Raw genomic sequence first — 18,776 nt, 5'->3', positions numbered from 1 at the left:
GTTAGGGGCGGGTCAAGTTCTGTGTTCAATACTTGCATAGAGTTAGGTGTTACAAGAGGAGCTTGTTCCTGCATGGAATTGTATAAACAAGATATCAACTTCTTGGGGGATGCCCTTGCTAGAACGCTTTGTAAGGCGTGTAGTTGCGGAGGTTCATCTGGAAATTTATCCCACAACTCTTTGCAAGATGATGTGAATTTGTGGTACATGAATTTGTCTTTAAAGGACGGGCCTGGCCCATCTTCCACAACTTGGAGATCACAGAACTGGCCATTGGGATACAAATCCACAAATGTGTGCAATACCGTTCCGGTCAAGGAGATGTCTCCCCGCTTTCCTCTAGGCATGGGAGCATCGGGTTTTGTCTAAGAGGGATCGCCGGTGCATACAGGAGGAGGAGAGTAGCGCGCTTTTGTAACATTAGCCACGCCCAGCGCAGCATATTAACGGAATCTATGTCTGTCGATGGCCTCCGAGTTCTTTGGTACAGGGCAACACTAAGGGGTAGCGGGGCCACCAAGACAATCTCCACAGCCACATGTGGCTGATATGGGGTGGGGTAGGCTTAGAAATGCACGAACCGGGCCTGTGCACATAGCGCATATTGATGCATGTCAGGCGCCCCATCCCACCCTGTCGTAGAGGCAGTGTCAACAGCGCCCAGGACAATCTAGCTTGTCTCCCCGCCCAGACCAGTGTCAGCAGATGTGAGCGTAGACAGGTGAAAAAGTGTTTCGTCAGTGGGATCGGGATGTTTACAAAGAGATATAGAAACTTTGGTAAGATTACCATCTTGGGAAGTGCGATCCTGCTGGCAATAGATAATGGTAATTTCGCCCAAATAGCCACTTTGCCCTCAAGCCAGTTCACCGCTCTGCCAAAGTTTAGAGCCCAGACATCCTGAATGTTGCGGCTGATCCAAACACCCAAATATTTAACTTAGTTTGCCTCCCAGCGTAGAGGGAACTCAGAATGCACCTCAGGGTGTTCTCAGTTAAGGGAAAGATAACCGATTTGGCCCAGTTAATGGAGACACCTGATAACCCTCCAAATTTCACAAATTCACGTAACAGAGGGTTCAAATTTTCAGCCGGGTTTAAAACATACAGAGTTACGTCATCCGCATATAGCGAGATCAGTAAACTACGGGTGCTAAATCCGATACCTCTTGCTGTGTAATGTTGTCTAATCCTGGCCGCCAGTGGCTCCATTGCAATGGCAAATAAAAACGGAGATAAAGGTCAGCCTTGCCTAGTGCCACAGGAGATTTCAAATGACTCGGATATTAGGCCATTAACTCGTACTCTCGCCTTAGGTGCGGTGTAAAGCAAACGTATCTGCATTATAAATAACGGGCTAAACCCCATACACTCAAGGTTCTGAAACAAATAAGGCCATTCTAGAGAATCAAAGGCTTTTGTGGCATCCAAGAATACCACTGCAGCCCTCACATCAGGGTGGATATAATGTAATACTGAGAGAATTGTTTGTAGGTTGTGTGAGGTTGCATGGCCCGGTATGAACCCTGATTGGTCCGGGAGGGCAACTATCGGGAGCAGCGGTTGTAAGCGATCTGCTATAATTTTTGCATATATTTTCACGTCCACATTAATAAGGGACAAAGGCCTGTAAGAGTCCAGCGATTGACCGTCCTTGCCCAGTTTCAGAAGCGTAACAATGAGCGCCTCTCTCATTGATTCTGGCAAGATACCTTCCTCCTGAGCTTCCGCAAAGACCGCATAGAGTCATGGTGCAAGCTCGTCCACATATGTTTTATAGAATGCCGTGGTGAGCCCGTCAGGGCCCGGAGCCTTGTTCAATGGCAGACCCTTGATAGTCCTAGCAATATCTTGGACAGTGACTGGAAGGTCCATATACCTGCGATGGACATTGTTGAATCACACCAGGGCAATGGGGTCTAAGTATGTCTTTAGTAGGTCTTGTGTTTGCACATGGGTGGAGTCATAGAGGTTGTAATAGAATGTAGCAAACGTTTTTAAGATCTCTTCTTGTCCTATAATCACATCCCTGTCTGGGTTAACAATGGTATGCACGTATGTAGGTGTTGGTGCAGTGTCAATGAGTCTAGCCAGAGTTCTACTTCGCCTATTCCCTTCCCCATAGTGACGCGCCTCCGCATTTGAGTTTGCGTTGTGCTTCTTCAGTAAAATCTAACAATTTAGCTTTGATCTGTGTTGCCAGTACGGGAGTGGGGTTATCGCAAAATGATTTTTCCAAGTCCTTAATTTCTTTTTCCAGATTGTCCAGGACACCCCTAATAGTTTTAAGAACACCTGCCTGACGAGCTATGCACTGCCCCCTAATGACCACTTTAAATGCATCCCAAAGGACAGAATCTTTAGAGACAGATCCAGTATTATTTTCAAAGTAGTTAGTGATGTCTTGCCTGATCTCTTCTGTGAAGGCCGCATCCAGCAGTGCATGCGGCGGCAGTCACCAAGTGAAGGTGTGAGTGGGGGTGCCCGGGATGTCTAGTTCCAGCAAGCAAGGGGCATGGTCGGAGAGCGAGCGGGCCAGGCCACCTACATTAACCGTCCATGCAGCCACATCTTGGGAAACCAGCCAGAAATCCAACCGCGACCAGGCGGCATGGTGACCCGACATGCAAGTTCCCTCTCTGTCATTGGGTGTCGTGCCCTCCAGATATCTATCAGTGAGCCTTCCTTGAGTATGTATTTTAGAGCTGCACTGGCGTGCGGGTGTAGCGGTCTGGGGGAGCCCTTACGATCCAATGCATCCTTCAACACCACATTAAAATCCCCTCCCAGATGATGGTTTGGCAATCCATCAACGTTATCTGAGCCCAGACTCTTCTGAAGAACTCCGGATCATCTACATTTGGGCCGTAGATAGCCACCAGTACCACCGGTTTACCCATGAGTGTCCCATGCAACACTATATATCTTCCATCCGTATCACTGAACAACTTGTGTTCCCTCCAGTCTAGCCCCTTTTTCACTAAGATCACTACCCCTCCGGCATAATTTGAGTATATAGCTGAGTATATGGGTCCCCATCTGGAATGTTTGAGTTTAGGTGATGGTGTGGAGTTTAGATGTGTCTCCTGTAAAAAGCATACATCAATTTCATGCCGTTGCAGGTATCCATGCATCAGCCTCGCCTTTCTAATGTCATGTAATCCACGGATGTTCCATGTTAATACCTTTGTCACCCCCATCCACCCACATCCAAAATGTGATACTTGTATGCCTGCTAACCCGCAACAACATCTTGCGTATCAGAAGGACATAACCAGTTATCGTAGCACTGACATTTTGCCAAACAACCCAGTTCCCTGAGCCTCCCCCCACCCGTACCAACCCACCAATCAGGTTGTGTCAAATCCCCACCCATAACACGTGTAGCGTATGAACAACTGAACAGGTGAACAATGGGAGATACCACTCGGGGGCGAGGCATCTCGAGCATACACCCCTGCTAGCACAGGGTGCCTATGTTTTTGTAAGCTTGATCTCTGGCACAAACAGTCAGGAATCTAAGAAGCTAGCCAAGGCATAATTAGAAACAGTTGCACTTTGGAGGAAAGAACATCACACTCAAAATAGCATACAAATGGACCTTTAGATGTCAGTCATTATACTCAAGTGTCCCTCCGTACCGCCTCCAGATGCAGTTTTTGTCTTTGACCTGGAACCACAGATATGTTTAGCAAATTTAAGGGCAGAGCGAGTGTTAGAAATGGGATCCCTGGCTGGCCAGGGCTTGCGCCAAAGTCAGTCAGAGACCACCACTCCTAAGTCAGGGCAAGGGAGTTACACGCCAAGATAACCCCTGCTCACCCTCTAGGTAACGTGGCGCGAGCAGCAAGGCTAAACTTGGAGGCGATATGAGTTAAGTATTTGCGCACGCACCCCAGCAACAACACCCAAGGCCCACCACAAAGGAAACTCCACACAAGGTTATATGTAAAAATAGCCTTTGTATTACACCAAAACACATTAGATAAAAACACACACTTTACAATATGCCAACAGGCACGGGCAGAATTTACAGGGGATATGTACAAGACAGGGCCACATGGACCACTGTCAGGGTATGCACTTTTAGAACTTAGCACTTTTTAGATCATAGAATTAAAATTACTGTAGCACAAAGATAACACTTGTAACACACAACCAGTCACTACTGGTACCAGGTGAGCAACACCTATGTTATGTTATGTTATGTTATGTTAAAATGTGTTTATATAGCGCTCGGCTACTCTGAAAGAGTGTCCCGGCGCTTTCCACAGGCAGCTACAGTGTATAACAACATAACAAGAAAACAGAGCCCAAAAAAAGAAAAGAAAGAAACCCACCTAAACAGAGAAATTAAAGAGCCAGGTCTTCAGGTTCTTCCTGAATTGAAGCAAGTTGGGAGTACTGCGAAGTGCCAGTGGGAGCGAGTTCCACAGCTGGGAGGCCTTGAGGCTGAAGGAACGCCCCCCAATGTGAGCCTTCCTCACGCGTGGAACCACAGCAGTGAAGAGGGATTCCGAACGCAGTGAGCGAGCAGGACGATAGAAAGCCAATCTCTTCTGCAGATATCCTGCGCCTGAGCCAAACAGAGCTTTGTGCACCAGCGTCAGAGATTTGAACATGATCCGCTTCCGGATCGGGAGCCAATGAAGCGTCTGCAGGAGCGCAGAGGCACGCGTGCGTCTATGCAAACCAAAGATCGCGCGGGCTGCAGAGTTCTGTGCCACCCTCACTACTCTAGGAGATTACACAGGGAACCTGGGTTCTGCTAGCACCACCGGTACTAGCAAGAAGGGAAACCACCTAAGTATCACAATACCTGGAGGGGTGTAAGGGGAAAACACATGATACATCACAATACATTCAGAGGTGTAAGGAAGGAAAAACACATGATGCATAACCTACATTCAGCGGTGTAAGGACAAGGCACATGACGCATGAAAGCACATTCAGAGGTGCAGGAAAGAAACATAATAGTGCAAAATCCACATTAGCCACCACCTGTGGCAGTCCCTGTGTCCCAATGTCAGGGCCTAAACGTGGCAGCTGCCCACAAAGTGCTGGGCAGCTGTGTGACGGTTGGGCCACCGCTGGAGCCTCGCAGGTTCTGGGCAAAACAATGTGGGCAAGGAGGGAGCCTCTCAGGGCTCTAAAATAAATGGGGGCTGGGAGCCTCGCAGGGCTCTAAACAAATGGGGCACATAAGAGCCTGTACCAGGGCCCTGAAAGAAAAATGCGCCCCTTGAGCCTCTCCGGCTCAGAATACACAATGCCCCTCAAGAGCCTCGCTGGGCTCTGCAAAGAACCGGCACCTCGAGCCTTCCCTGGGCTCTCGAAGCAAAGGTGCAGCCGGTCTTGGAGTCCTCTGTGGACTCGGAACAAATGTGGGGGCCGGTGGAGTCCCTCCTGGACTCGGAACAAATGGGGAGGCCGGTGGAGTCCCTCCTGGACTCGGAACAAAGGAAAATGCCCCTAGAGCCTCGTGGGCTCTTCCAACAACTGGGGCGCCTGGAGGAGCCTCTCCAGCTCTGAAAACTAACGGGCACCCAGAGCAATGTTGGAGCGGCCCTCTGATCGGGTGGGGCCGCTCGACAGCCAGGCCGCACCCCCCTCCGGAAGAGAACACTCACCGGGTCCGGCGGCTGGAGAAGGAGAGCTCCCGCTCCTCGGGGCTCTCCGAAGTCGCGTCCTCCTCGCTCTGCTCCGGGGTTCTCCCTCGCTCCTGGGAGGCCCCGGGGGTGGACCGGCGGCGACTCTTGGGCAATGCAGGACTCTTCCTCCCTCCTACTCGGGGAGTGCACCGGGGCGCAGGGTAGGCTCCTGCCTGCTCCGGTGCTTCAAAAACAGCTGCGACTCTCTCGTGGGAGGCGGGGTAGGCTTCTGCCCTCCCACTTCCTGTCCCGGTTGTCCCGGAGGCCCGCCCCCGGCCTGCCTGACTTCCTGGTCGCGGGCCGGGCGGCGATGCGGGGACAATGATGGCACAGAACTCGGGGTAAAAATCACCGTAGGGCCCCTGGCGGGGTGGGCCACCGTCAGGGGTCAAGTCCCAGGGGCTTGGTAGGACAATCTGCGGCAGGGCAACCGCCAAGGCAGAAAATAAAGCGCTCCCTGGTGCTAGGGATAATTACAGCGCTTCCAGGTGCTAGGTGAGAAGAATGAGCGCTCACAAGCGCTAGGGGTAGCAATAAAGCGCTCTCAGCGCTACAAGCAAAACAAAGCGCTCCCAGGCGCTAGGAAAATCAGGAAGCGCTCCCCAGCGCTAGGGACAACAAAGTCCAGCAAAAGTCCATCCAGGGGGGCAGGACCTCAGTAGTCCAGGGGCTGGGCAGGGCCCAGGGAGGGCAAGCCTTCCCCTGGCCCCCTGCAGCAGCATGCCCCTGGCATATTCAAGTGTCAACAAGAACAAGAACATTTTCATGGGGTCACAGCCCCTCTTTTATACACCTTTTCCTTTGTCTGTAGGTGCAGGGTGGGGGCAGAACCAGTCGCAGCTGGTCTGTGAGCACTGTTGATGGCTCAACCACCCCTTTTATTCATCAGGCAGGCTAGGGTCATCAGTTGCACCACAGGGGGCGGAGCCAGCATTGTGTGGGGGAAACCCAGCCTCATTCAGGACACAGGCGCAGCCCCTCCCTCACATCAGCATGCTAATCTCTCCATTCACCACCGGGGCAGACTCACACAGACTTCCTGGAGCCTGGCATCCCAGCCAGCTCCAGCCAATCACACGCCAGGCATATTTTACACTAATATGCCAACTCCTAGAAGTGGCGCTTCCACACAAGACACATACATGCTACACATACCATTGTGCAGCATTCACTCTCACGAGTTTGCACATACCAAACTTGAGCATGCACGCCTCACGCATCAGGAACTACCAGGGACACAGACATTCCCCATGCATTCCTATGGGAGAGCGGGCCAATCTCACACACGCACTCAGGGAGCGCACGCACTTTACACTGCGCCACAGTGTCAAAGTGCGCAAAGACCAGAAGTCACTAGGCAAAAAGTTCAGATGTGAACCTGCCAGAAGGGCCAAGTCCAACAGCGAGCATCAGTAAAGAAGTGGGTGGTGCCTTCATGCACGACTCTCAATTTTGCAGGGTATAGGAGGGAATATGGAATTTTTGCCTGGAACAGTAGGCGTTTAGCTGACAAAAATTATTTTCGGGCAGCCTGTACCAACGGTGTAAAGTCAGGATAAAACAATATGTTGTTACCTTTATGTGTTATTTTCCCTTTCTCTCTCGCAAGCCTCAGTATCAAATCTCTGTCTTGGTAGTTGAGCAGTTTCAGTAGGATGGGTCGTGGCGTTGATCCGACCTGCGTTTTTTTCCCTAGCGCCCTATGTGCTCGCTCAACTGTGAACACAGGCGACAGGTTGGGGTAGAGCAACTCATGTAGTAGGTCCGCGACGAAGACTTCCATCTTTACCATTGCCGTGGTTTCTGGAATCCCTGTGATGCGCACGTTGCATCTTCTAGAACGTGCTTCCAAATTATCGGCTTTGGCAGGCAGCTCTTCTATCTGTTTTTCCATTTTGGACATTTGCACCTTTGTGTCATTCACAGCATTCTGTGTTACGATTTTTCAGACAGTCCAGTCTTGTTTCATGCGTGCTGACTTGGGATCTTACTGAGTCCAGCTGATTTGTCATGACATCTAGTTTCGTGTCTATATTTCTCATGCTAGAGTGCACCTCGAGCATCGATGACTTGACATCTATGTCCTGGTCGTTTTCTGGCAATGTTCCCCCCACAGCCGCCGGGTCCGGATCAGGTTGCTTAGCCTGACGCTTTTGTTCGAAGGTCAGGCGTGGCTGGCGAGGGTCTCCCTTACCCATCTTCCTGGACATGGTGGGGCACTGCTCCCGCGCCCTCTCGTAGCGTGTTAGTAGAATTACTCGCTCTCCAGAGGCCTGGCATGGGTCTCAGGTCAAATCGGTCCATCCAGGTAGCGTTGTGTGGGCTGGACGCTTCACAGTGAGGCGTGGGCAGGCAGGTGTGGGCACAGAATGAGTCACGGTGCAGGACGCCTCCACCACAGCAGCGTGTCCAGTAAGGCCTCAGCGCGTGAGGGACAGTAGGCCAGCACGACCAAGGAACAGGCATAACCCAGGTTCACCAGTGGGCAGTGTGTGTGGGCCCAGCAGACAGTCAGTACAGCTAATATGTCTCAATTTTAATCGGGCAGAGTGCGAGCACACTGATGAGCACGCCCTATATCAGCGGGTGTAGCGCGTCTTCCAATGCCCCAAGAAAGGCTCACCCACCAGTGTCCGGCAACAGAACCTTGTCCTCAATCTTCACTTGGGGGCCGCCATTTTGAGTCAGGGTGACCAGGGCACTTTGCAGCATGCATTTGCGGCACTATAATCCCCCACTCCAACCAGCACATTGTCCGAGCGCCTCACATGTGTATAGTGAGAGGTCCTACTGGCCACATCATCGAATATCTTAATATACTAGTGTCTCGTAGCGTGTTAGTAGAATTACTCGCTCTCCAGAGGCCTGGCATGGGTCTCAGGTCAAATCGGTCCATCCAGGTAGCGTTGTGTGGGCTGGACGCTTCACAGTGAGGCGTGGGCAGGCAGGTGTGGGCACAGAATGAGTCACGGTGCAGGACGCCTCCACCACAGCAGCGTGTCCAGTAAGGCCTCAGCGCGTGAGGGACAGTAGGCCAGCACGACCAAGGAACAGTCGTAACCCAGGTTCACCAGTGGGCAGTGTGTGTGGGCCCAGCAGACAGTCAGTACAGCTAATATGTCTCAATTTTAATCGGGCAGAGTGCGAGCACACTGATGAGCACGCCCTATATCAGCGGGTGTAGCGCGTCTTCCAATGCCCCAAGAAAGGCTCACCCACCAGTGTCCGGCAGCAGAACCTTGTCCTCAATCTTCACTTGGGGGCCGCCATTTTGAGTCAGGGTGACCAGGTCACTTTGCAGCATGCATTTGCGGCACTATAATCCCCCACTCCAACCAGCACATTGTCCGAGCGCCTCACATGTGTATAGTGAGAGGTCCTACTGGCCACATCATCGAATATCTTAATATACTAGTGTCTCATCGTGGCAATGTATTTTCAGACCGGTGAGCACGACACCGTGCAATCTAGACCATCCCAATCCAAGATGGCGGCTAATTCAACTTTACTAGCGCCGAGTTTATAAGTGTATAATTGCCCAAGCCCGACACACTTTGCAATTATTCAGCCGCTGACCTTATATTGCGTGTCTGCTCCGTGTTTCATGTGATCCGGAGCTGCAGTGCATTTCGAGCCAATCTGCGGCGCTCACAGGTGCGGCCTCCTCAGCCCTGGTCTAGAGTAGGAGGCAGACACTCAGGCAAGGCTCCAGCTTCAGCCGCAATCTCCAGCCCCGGGTCTCGGAGACTCAACCGGAGGGTATATTTTCCGAAGTGCGCCCGCCACTGGTCTCAAAATGCAGCTGCCGGTTCCCTCTGCCTTTCCGCTAGATATCCGTGCCGATTAGATGTATGTGCCTTACGATCAAGTCAGGATTAATGGAGGATAACTGTTATAGCCGGCGCAGCTCGCCTAGGAAGCGGCCATTTCGCTGCTCGGTCGGCCACGCCCCCCATTGTGTGATAAACCTTCATGCCCTAGTTACAATCATTTACTAAAAGTAATGAAGGCGAAACTTATCCCTGCGCTCACATATGGGTCAATACTTTTCTGACGAAAAGAGAGCCAACTGCTGGGTAAAAAACAAATAAAAGTTTTTAAGTCAATTTTTAGGATTTCTAAAAATGTTGGACATGCTGCAGTTAGACTGGAATTCGGTCTGCTAAACCAAACATTGGTAGGACAAGCTGCATTTTTAAAATGTCTATTTTTACTTTACTTATCGGACCCTGAGTCCCTTGCATATATGTGTTGGCAAGAAATGAATAAGAAGGAGTATACTAGACCATGGAGGTCATACTTATCAGAAAGTTTGAATACTTTTAAGCTCGAACCTTTTGATAATATGATCAGAAATAAACCATTTTAAAACAGATTTTAAATCAATCAACTAAATTGGCATCATTAATATTGGATCTCTGATTTTTGGGGCGTGGTAATGCACTCTCAGTTCAGTTGATTGTGTATCTTTGTTATTTTTATTATATTATTCATATGCGTCGTTGGTGCATAGGTAGGTACTCTACTGAGCCTTTAGGGTATGAGGATTCAATAAATAGACATGTGTTTCCTGCGAACACAGGAACCACTCCTTCCTTGCACTCCTTTATCTTTCATTCAATTATTACTCAATTGTTTCGAACCACTGTTTGTAAATTTTATTATCATTTCCAAACGTTACTTTGTAGCGAGTTTTTCAATCATTGTATTTCATTTTTTCATATTTTATGCATTTCTTTTCACATTTATGCTAAGTCCCAATGCATTTCAAGCAATCTGCTCTTCATCAGGGGCTTACTTTCTCTGAAAACATAATAGGTCATGTTGAGAACTTGGTCATTTACCATATACGTACATACTTAAACTAAATTAAACATTTGTGCATGTTCTTGCTAGTGCCTATTATACTGCACTTTTTTCACAGTGTATGCCTTTGAAAATGTCAAAAACGCAAGTATGCCATTTCCCGCTTTTGTGAACCTCATGCGTGTTATACCTTATAGCCCTTTACCTTGGTAACGCGCGTGTTACACTAACCTTGAAAACTTCGCTTTTACTTTCAAACTGTCAAGCTGTAAGGGGACAGAAAACCTTGGTAAACCACGTACTCTCTATAAGTATATCATATACTAATACGCGATGTTCAAGAATCCTGTTCTTACCCGGTGCGTGATATTTGTGTTCTCTCCTCCCTACCTCGGCGTTCGTCGCTCTATCCCTTCATGCCGGTTGCAGCTCTATGTCCTACTCCCGCTCACGTGACTACGTGGGTGTGCGAGTATTGTTTACTTATAATTTAAAGTGACCCGCTCTTTAGTAAATATAACCATATACTTTCTTCGCTGGTGCTATACTTGTGCGTTTCTGTCCCCTTACAGCTTGACAGTTTGAAAGTAAAAGCGAAGTTTTCAAGGTTAGTGTAACACACGCTTTACCAAGGTAAAGGGCTATAAGGTAAAACACGCATGAGGTTCACAAAAGCGGGAAATGACATACTTGCGTTTTTGACATTTTCAAAGACATACACTGTGAAAAAAGTGCGGTATATAGGCACTAGCAAGAACATGCACAAATGTTTAATTTAGTTTAAGTATGTACGTATATGGTAAATGACCAAGTACTCAACATGACTTATGTTTTCAGAGAAAGTAATCCCCTGATGAAGAGCAGATTGCTTGAAATGCATTGGGACTTAGCATAAATGTGAAAAGAAATGCATAAAATATGAAAAACTGAAATACAATGATTGAAAAACTCGCTACAAAGTAACGTTTGGAAATGATAATAAAATTTACAAACAGTGGTTCGAAACAATTGAGTAATAATTGAATGAAAGATAAAGGAGTGCAAGGAAGGAGTGGTTCCTGTGTTCGCAGGAAACACATGTCTATTTATTGAATCCTTGGAAGTAAAAGCGAAGTTTTCAAGGTTAGTGTAACACGCGCATTACCAAGGTAAAGGGCTATGAGGTATAACACACATGAGGTTCACAAAAGCGGGAAATGACATACTTGCGTTTTTGAAATTTTCAAAGGCATACACTGTGAAAAAAGTGCGGTATAATAGGAACTAGCAAGAACATGCACAAATGTTTAATTTAGTTTAAGTATGTACGTATATGGTAAATGACCAAGTACTCAACATGACTTATGTTTTCAGAGAAAGTAATCCCCTGATGAAGAGCAGATTGCTTGAAATGCATTGGGACTTAGCATAAATGTGAAAAGAAATGCATAAAATATGGAAAAATGAAATACAATGATTGAAAAACTCGCTACAAAGTAACATTTGGAAATGATAATAACATTTACAAACAGTGGTTCGAAACCATTGAGTAATAATTGAATGAAAGATAAAGGAGTGCAAGGAAGGAGTGGTTCCTGTGTTCGCAGGAAACACATGTCTATTTATTGAATCCTCATACCCTAAAGGCTCAGTAGGGTACCTATCTATGCACCAACGACGCATATGAATAATATAATAAAAATAACAAAAATACACAATTTTTTATTTATTTATTTATTTATAGTGTTTTGTATAGCGCGAACAAGACCCGTGGGTATCAGAGCGCTGAACATAAAAAGATTACAGACTTGACAATTATCACATCAATTATAACAACAGACAGTTATGAGGTAGAAGCGGTGTGGTAAAAGGGTGACTAGATAAAAGGCATTGAGCGGTGCATTGGTCTCAGCTTATGTCAAAGTTATATCTTCAAGCTCGTTGAGGTAGGGTTATATAACATTATCAATATCATTGGCTATCTAGTTAGCCATTAGGAGTTGCATAGGTTTAGCTTGTCATAGTAGTCATAAACATAATAAAGTGAGGTAGAGGTTATATAGTTTGAGCTGTGAGATACCGTATATAAGCTCCCAAATATATGAGGTAGCAGTTCAGTGTGTGGCCGAGGCTCGGACGGGAGTCTTTCATTTGTTTGATATTGAACTTCCAATTATTCATGATGAGTACCTCCTCTTTGGCGTAGATGTTCATATCAATAGTCTGTAGTTTCTCTACGTAGGGTATTTACTCATCAAGTGGCTCTTTAGTTCCCGTTTGAATGTTTTCGTATTTTGAATCTTCCTAATGTTTGGAGGGAGTGAATTCCAAATTCTGGGTGCAGCTCCGGAGAAGGCCCGATCGTAGGTCCTTTTCTTGCGGAAGAAGGCCGGTCGCAATAGCAGCTCTTTGGCACTTCTGCTTGGTCTGTTGCCTCCCGAAAGTTTAATTTTCTTGGCTAGGTATCTAGGCATGTTGTAGTGAACCGCTTTGTGGGTAATACAGGCCATTCTCATTTGAATTCTGGCCTCGTACGGTAGCCAGTTTAGGGCTTTCAGGTGGGGCGATATATGATCGAATTTCTTCGTTCCCGTGATGAGTCTTGCCGCTGCGTTGAGGCAGGCTTTTAGAGGTGCTATGGATGTCTTGGGTAGGCCAGCTAACGTGGTACAACCATATTCAATCCTCGAGATAACTAGCGATTGGGTGGCCAGTTTTAGATCCGCCTCAGAGATAAAGGGTTTTAGTTTTCGTAAATAGTTCAAATGGAAGCGGGCGCTCTTAGCCATTGAGTTAATGTGGGCTTTCATGTCGAGGTTCTCATCTAACGTGATTCCCAGTGATTTAGCTGAGTTAACTAGGGTCGGAGTGCAATTTAACGCAGTCACCAATTTCACCCATTCCTTTACTTCAGGTTGACTCCTTGTTGGTGAGATTAGCAGGAATTCAGTTTTGTGGGCATTTAGTTTCAGATGATTAGTTGTTAACCATTGCAGCGCTTTCTTTAGTGTGTCATTCATTCGGTCGACGTCATCACGGGAGGCGATCTTTATATATATTTGCGTGTCGTCTGCATACATGTGATAGGATATCCGTGATTTTTGAAGAATCTCCGTAAGGGGTTCTACATATAAGTTGAATAGATCTGGGGATAGAGTTGAGCCTTGTGGGACCCCGATTGTGTTAGGGCATGGGGAGGAGGTTGCTTGGTTGATCAGGAATAGTTGAGTCCTGTTCTGTAGGAATGATTTGAACCATTTCAGGACGTTTCCGGACAAACCCATCCTATCTTGAAGCCTGGTTATTAGTATTTCGTGATTTACAGTGTCAAAAGCTGATGACAGGTCTAGTAGGATCAGTAGGCATGCCTGATTTTGGTCAAGGGCTTGTAAGGCGTCATCAACAATATGCAGGATCGCAGTTTCAGTACTATGTCCTGTTCTAAATCCTGATTGGCAGTCGTCTAGTAATGCGAACTTAGCGATGTGTTGACTCAGTTGGCCTTGTACGCATTTCTCAATAAGTTTGGCCAGTAAAGGTATGTTGGTCACTGGTCGATAGTTATTCGGGTCTGTCGCATCTGCTGTTGGTTTTTTAATGATGGGCACTACCTGCCCCGTTTTTAGGCAGTCAGGGAGGGTCCCTTGTGTAAGTGAGGCATTTATTATCTGGGTCCAGATCGGAACTAGAGTGTGGCTGATTTCTCTTACACACTTTGACGGTAGAGGGTCTTGATAGTGGTTGTTCGGTCTAAGTTCGGCTAGCTTTTTGGCAATCTTACCCTGGTCATATAGTTCAAATGTGTCCCAATTTGCTTTATTTTTTGTTTGAGGACCCTCTGTTGTCTCATTAGCCTCATTTTTAGGTGAAGGAAGGGTCACAAGGTTGGCTGCTGCACTTGTGAGCTCAACTTCTAGTAGTTTGGTTTTTTCCGAGAAAAATGAGGCAAATTCCTCGCAGCTTATGGGAGTTTTTGCGTTCTCTTGGGTCGTTTTGGTTAGTTTGTTTGACTGTTGTTTTAGGATCTCGAAGAGTTTTCGTGGTCTGTTTCTGGCATTATCCAGTTCAGCCCTTATGAATTCTTTTTTGGAGTTGATTATCTTTTTGTTATATTGTTTTCTGGTTTTTCTGAGGGCTTTCAACTCGGGGGAGGAGGGATGTTGTCTCCATTTCCTTTCGGCCATTCTTAGTTTTCGCCTGTCCTCGTTCAGTGCCTCATTAAACAAGGATTTTTTGGCTTCTCTGAGACGTTTTTCAGTTTTTGAGGCATGGTGTCATTGACGATGTTACCGATCGAGGTTATGTAATGGTCAGTCAGCTCATTGACTTTCTGCCTGTTCTTAGGTGGCTTCAGGTCTTTCTCACATCTTTCAACCAATTGTTGGATATTGGCTTCCTTTGTCTCACGAATCATTTTTTTGATCTTGCGAGGTTGCACGGTCTTACCCTTTTTTATTGTAGGTATCGTGAATGTTATGGCGTGATGGTCAGACCAATCGCATGGATCTATAGCAAGGATTGATGTCTCATTATTTCTTGAGATAATCCAGTCTAACGTCGCTCCTTGCGAGTGAGTGGGCTGGGTGCATGCTTGAGTAAGGTTTAGTTCATTGAGGAAGTCTTTCATCGTGTTAACCAGCTTGTCATTGTCGTCGTCCCAGTGTAGGTTAAAGTCACCTAGGAATATATTGTTGGCATCCGGGTTTGAGTTGGCCGTTATGATCTCTATTAGTTCCTCTGTGAACTTTGCGTTATCCCCAGGTGGGTGGTAGAATGCATGCAGGTTGCAGCTTTGCTTATTTAGTGCTCTTATATTAAGACCAAGGTATTCACAGGACTCTATGGGGTCAGATTGGAATTGGCTGACCTCGATCTCCGAGCGGTGAATGCACGCTATACCTCCTCCCACTTTCTTTGGCCTGTCTGACCTGACGATGTTATATTGTGGTGGAACTAGGAGATCAATGGTAGGAGATGATGATTCGTTGAGCCATGTTTCTGTGAGGATGGCCAGGTCGATATCATTGTTAATGATGAGTGCGGCTATGTCTGATGCATGTTTATTTGCCGAACGGCAGTTGAGTAGTAGGCAATTCAGGGTTTTCTGTGAGATATCGACATTACTGTTTTCGGTTTCCGTTGTAGTTAACTGAATAGATGTAGGTTGTGGTGTATTGCTTTCCTGTCATTCTTTCTGGTCATTCTATTGGAGTCAATGGGTACTATTTTGATATTCTCCTCGCTTCCCTGGGCCGGGTGTTCATAAGATCGAAGTAGCACCATGGTTTCTTCGTTTGACAAGGGATAGGTCCTGTTAGGTCTGTTGGGTCGGAGTGCAAGATTCTGGATGTGTGAAACCTTCGTGTGCATACTTATCGTCATCTCCCAGATTTTTCCAATTGTCTGTGCGACTTTCAGCGAGTCTTGTGCCAGGTTTCCTACTAGTTTCTTGAGTTCCTTGATTTCTTTCTGGGTTCGGGGTGATTTCTTATGTGAGCTAGACTTGTCTGTTTGGGTTCTGCATTTTGCTCTTCTTCGTGAATGATTAGTTCTCGTATCCCCAGATCTTTCCATTGATTCCATGGTTTGGTTGTTGTTCCTGACTCTATTAGGAATGACCTCATTGTTTCTTATATTGCGATGTGTAACGGGTGCCTTTGTGGATAGGGATCTCGGAGATTCCAATCTCGAATTCGGGGGAGGTTGAGGAAGGTAGATATCTTCTGCTTTGTTCATTTCGTGGTTATCTTCATAGGAGGATTCGTTAGGTGTTGAGTTACCCTCTTCCGGCGAAGTGGCATTGATTGGTAGCGGCAACCGCTCTTCCATTGGGGCCATTTTCTTTTCTTTGTTTCCAATGTTATTAGATGTCGCAGTCATTTCACTCTCCTTCTCCGTTGTTGCCATCGCCGTTTCCGGTAAATCTTCGGCGTTAGAGATTTGATTGTTCTGGCAGTTGGTTTGATTAGCATCTCTAGTGCTAGAGTCGTTGTTGTCAGTTGTGGTAACTAGTGGGGTCATGTTTTGCTGGTAGTTTTGTCCTTCTATGCATTCTTTTAACGTTTGGAAAGCTGCCTCAAATTTCTCGAGTTCTTTGTTAGTTGCTTGTATCAGCACTATTCCCGTTTTGTACACAGTGATGAATAATTCTGAGCTACATCCTTTAGTTAGTGAAGTCGTTATTTTTGTGCCATGTGGTATGTTTTTTATGGTTTTTGTGAACAACCTATTTGTAATGATATTGCGCCATTTGGCCGTTTTGTCTGTGTAGAATATCAGGTCATTCATCATGACGCCTTTAACTCTATCGAAATATGGGTCGGAGAACAGGCTGTTCGGGTTTTTTCTCAAGGTGCTATGTTTGAATTTTTTGGCAGCATGTTTGGATAGAGTCGGAGGATATTCTATATTCTTTGCATTGGACCCCGTCCATCCTCGGTGTCTTTCATCCATTTCCGCTTCACCTTTACGTTGTAAGTCTTCAGAAAGCCTTTGCGTAACTGTACTGAGTAGTTTCTAAGTGTCCCCAGTACTGCTGTTTCGTGTTGGTAGGTATAATTATTTTGTAGATCCGTTTGCTTTTATACCATTGTAAACATGGAAGATAAAGAGGTTTGAGTGATTTCTAGATTATTATTTCGTACTGGTAGGTGTCGTTGCTCTGTAGTGGGAATCCTCTAATTACTCCTTTATAGTTATGTTACCTTATTCTAATCAATCCTTTGTGCTTGAGGTGCCATCAACAGTAAGATAATTAATTAATTGACTATCTCTCTTTGTGAAAGGAGTTTGTCTGAAGATTCTTTAGCTAATCCTTTATGATAGTGTTACTTCTTCTAATCAATCCTTTGTAATTATGGTGCTCTTTAGTTAATCCTTTATGATAGTGTTACTTCTTCTAATCAATCCTTTGTAATTATGGTGCTCTCACCAGTAATTAGTCAACTGTCAATTGAACAATCAACTGAACTGAGAGTGCATTACCACGCCCCAAAAATCTGAGATTTATTGACCACTGAGCATCGTGGTACTCGCACCAACAACAAACATCAATAAGACAAAACATGCAATTTGCTGAAATAGCGCACACAACGGAACATAGAGCAGAAACACTAGTGTTTACAGAAGATGACACAAGTCGCATTTACTCTCTCATTGAAGAAATATGTCTGAGTACCGGGTCTAAAGAAGCCACTATAAAGCAACTTTTGTACATATCAAAAAGGATCGTAAATCAAAAATTGCACGTAAGCACCTTCATTAAATATCATAAAGCGCAACGAATTCCACGTGGTCTAAGGATTGCTCTAAAATCTACATTATGTAAAAACAACGCAAGGTTCACAGAACGTTGGCAAGCAATTCTGAACAAATGTTCACTAGATCTTTTATTACTGATCATTGAAGACTTAGCGAAATTAATAGAGGACCTACCAAAGGAAATAAACCAAGTCAAAGATGAGCTACTAAAAACAACCACTAAAGAAGAATGGGACAAAGTATTGGATGACACAAACAAAAAATTAAATGAGTACACAAAGGAAATAAATGATAGGAAATTACGGAAGTTCAAAAGGGACACTACAGATTACCGCTTGGGAGAAGTCTATTCTTGGGCAGACATATATGCAAAAAGACGTCAACAGAAACCTAATGCATCTAGAGACGATACATCATCCGATGAGTCTCAACACAAACGTTCTACATATGACAGGAGACCCAAACCAGGTCCATCTACCCAACCAAGTACTCAAAACATAGATAACAGATCTGGTGCAAGTACATCCACACAATCCCTGGAGAATTTTTTAGTAATAGGCCCAGAACCAGAAATAGAACCAGGAGGAGCAAAGAAACAAATAAGCAGAGAAGCGGTAGCTCAAAATACAAGCAGTCAGATCCTGAAAATCTAGTAATAAACATATCCAGTCAAATTCTAAATGAAAAAGAATTAAAAACACTCCAAAAGGGATCGTCATACGTTCCTACGTATCATTCTAACCTATTGGAAACAAAAGTTTGTCTATACAAATTCTTAAGATCATTGAGACTAAGACACTTTTTTGATAATGTAATGGAGCCAACGTTCACTCAAACCAAAGAAACAACATTATTGGGATTGAGAAGCAAAAGTAAATTCATGGCTCCCGTGAGTCATAAAGTGTTAGACGCATTTGAAAAAGTAGTAATTACAGAAATTGAAGAAATATTTAAATCTCCAAGGACAAAACAATCTAATATGACAATACAAGAGAAAAACATTTTGCAAAAACTAGCCAACAACGAGCAGATTACAATAAGGCAAGCAGATAAAGGCGGTGCCTTAGTCATAATGGATACC

This window comes from Lissotriton vulgaris, chromosome 5, assembly GCF_964263255.1.
Source record: "Lissotriton vulgaris chromosome 5, aLisVul1.2, whole genome shotgun sequence".
Taxonomy (NCBI): Eukaryota; Metazoa; Chordata; class Amphibia; order Caudata; family Salamandridae; genus Lissotriton; species Lissotriton vulgaris.
Note: the sequence above shows the minus strand (reverse complement) of the source record.